General features: G+C 40.5%; 1 protein-coding gene across 1 annotated transcript in view; it reads left to right on the forward strand.

The window, feature by feature from the left end:
* c16h12orf56 (chromosome 16 C12orf56 homolog) overlaps nucleotides 1-2500 on the forward strand; it is a 24034-nt gene that overhangs the window by 4542 nt on the left and 16992 nt on the right. The window lies entirely within an intron of this gene.

The following is a 2500-nucleotide window of genomic DNA, read 5'->3' on the forward strand; positions in this document are numbered from 1 at the left end:
TTTCATTTTTTTTTAATTAGTATGTAGTACCATTTAAATAATGAATTATACAGGGAACTAATAATAATAACTTGCTCTTCAGCAATGATATGCTACTGGCTTAATCTCAGATCAACAAGGGCATGTACACTAAATGAAAGACCGCTCAAAAGTTAGCATAGGTAAACCCTGTACCACTCGTATTTGTACATTAGCAGCTTATGCTAAGCGAGTTCACGAACAGTGCATCATGCTGGATCAATTAAGTGACAGTGCTCGTAACAATGATGAGAAAGCTAAACTATAACAAACACATACTGACAAGGTAGGCTACAAAGTCAAACTCACGTATACATGGACGCACACAACTTCAACAAAGTGCAACGTTCAATTATGTGAAAATATGCCCGAAGTTAACTGCTACTCCATCTAAATATGCCATGAAGTAATATCAAACATTGCACCGTGAGAAGTGGAGTCACATGACCAACGCAATTACCAAATATGGTCATTTACCGAAACATGGTCTGTTTGGGCAATTTAACAAATAATTACTATGGCCTTTTTAACAGGTACTGAGCAACGACATGGTACAAGCATTCGATTTAGACAGTGTCTTTCCTCAGCAGAAGGAAAACATTCCGTAATGCTTTAGCTAGACCTCAGTGGCGCTGGACCTCAGATAATATGAACGTGTTCACCGTTCAAATTCATTATTTGTCATGAAGTTGCGTTCAGTTCATCGTTCTCATAAAAATGAACGTGTTCAAAAGAACGCGTTCATGCACAACACTGGTACTGTATATATATATTATAGCAGACACACATCTAACCATGGTCCCATTCAACCATATATATACGTATATACTTATAGCAGACACATATCTAACCATGGTGGCATTCAACCATATATATACTGTATATACTTATAGCAGACACATATCTAACCATGGTGGCATTCTAGGGCCTGGCCACCACTGTGACTAAAGGGGGGTGACTTCAGGGCTAGATCCTGCTCTCTCAGACAGACTGATATTGTATCTGGGCCTGGAATTCCAGTTATTCTGTGACAAGAATGTAGATGGTGAAAAAGAGGACAAAAGGCTCTCAGTAGTGTCCTACCCAAGTTCCTACTGGTGGTGAGACATACCAGCACAGTAGCAGATATAAAGACGTGATAGGCCTATAGGAATGAGACAAGAATGATATAGACATTTTGCATATGCATTTGGTAATGTTCGTTGTTTTGATGAGGATTTTGATTCCTGACATTAAAGCAGTTGTCAAGAGTTTTGGTTGAAAACTAGAAATCTAGAAACTCCTGAAAGCTCCTTGACAAGATTGCAAAATCCTTACAAACACAAACAACGGCACAGCTGGCACGGATGAAAGGCTTGCTAGCCTGCTAACCCATGTGTTTTGGTGATATAGTTGGCGAGGTCTTGCTGTGGTCTTGCATTGTTTGCACGGGGTGGTCTGACCCGAACCACAGAACTGCAGAGTGCCCATATAACAGAGTTGAATGTGTTTCCCTGAAGTTCCCTACCAATGTGTTTTTTTGTTGTTGTGTTTGTGAAATTTCTGTGCTTGTATTTTTATTTCCCTACGGTTCTGTAAGGAGCATGGGGTGTGGCGTGGGTGTGGAGTGGGTTAGTTACTGTAACTGGGAATGTCTTTTTTTTGGGAAGATCCAGAATGAGAGCGTGGCTTTTGAGAGAGAAAGAGAGAGATTGCATTCTTCTCACAGGTTGAAAACTAACTTTTATACACTTTTAGTACTTTTAATCTCTTATTTATTTGTATTGTCTGTCGATTCACCTCGACTGGAGAGCACTTTGGTACAACTGTTGTTTTTTATGTGCTATATAAATAAATGGGACTAGACTCCTGTGGCCAGACAGCTGTCTGTTTGCGTACGGTTTCTTGGCTTTGTGGTCTTGTAGTTGTTCCAGAGCTGTCAGATTAGGTTCCCTTGAGATCAATCATGTCCGGAGGTTCTTTCTGAGTTCCTTTCTGGATTAGGGTTTACCTAAGCCACGTCAGATGCCCATCACTTCCCCACGTCAGAAGACTTCCCGCTGAAAGCCTGATCCTCGTGTTTGGCACCATTCCTCAAGATGGACCGTGGCACGAAGGGAATTGAGAGAATTCCATACTTAGAATGGACATTTATGTTTATGTGAAAATATTATGTTTATACCATGGTGATATTGTGCAAAGGTACGGGACTACACATAAGTGTAGAAAAGAAAGCAATACCATAATTACACACATTGGACATACATGGGCTGAGTGTAAAATCACTGATTCTATCCTGAACATTCTATCCATACATCATACCAAATGTGTGTGTGTGTGTATGTGTGAGACTGATTGAAGCCAGGACGTGTCCTATCAGATATACTGCATCTCTCACAGATGGATCTCTTACAGCTGCACATATACTGTATCTCTCACAGATGGATCTCTTACAGCTGCACATGCACAAATACTGTATCTCTCACAGCTGCACATATACTGC

This window comes from Clupea harengus, chromosome 16 (genome assembly GCF_900700415.2).
Source record: "Clupea harengus chromosome 16, Ch_v2.0.2, whole genome shotgun sequence".
In the NCBI taxonomy this organism is placed as follows: Eukaryota; Metazoa; Chordata; class Actinopteri; order Clupeiformes; family Clupeidae; genus Clupea; species Clupea harengus.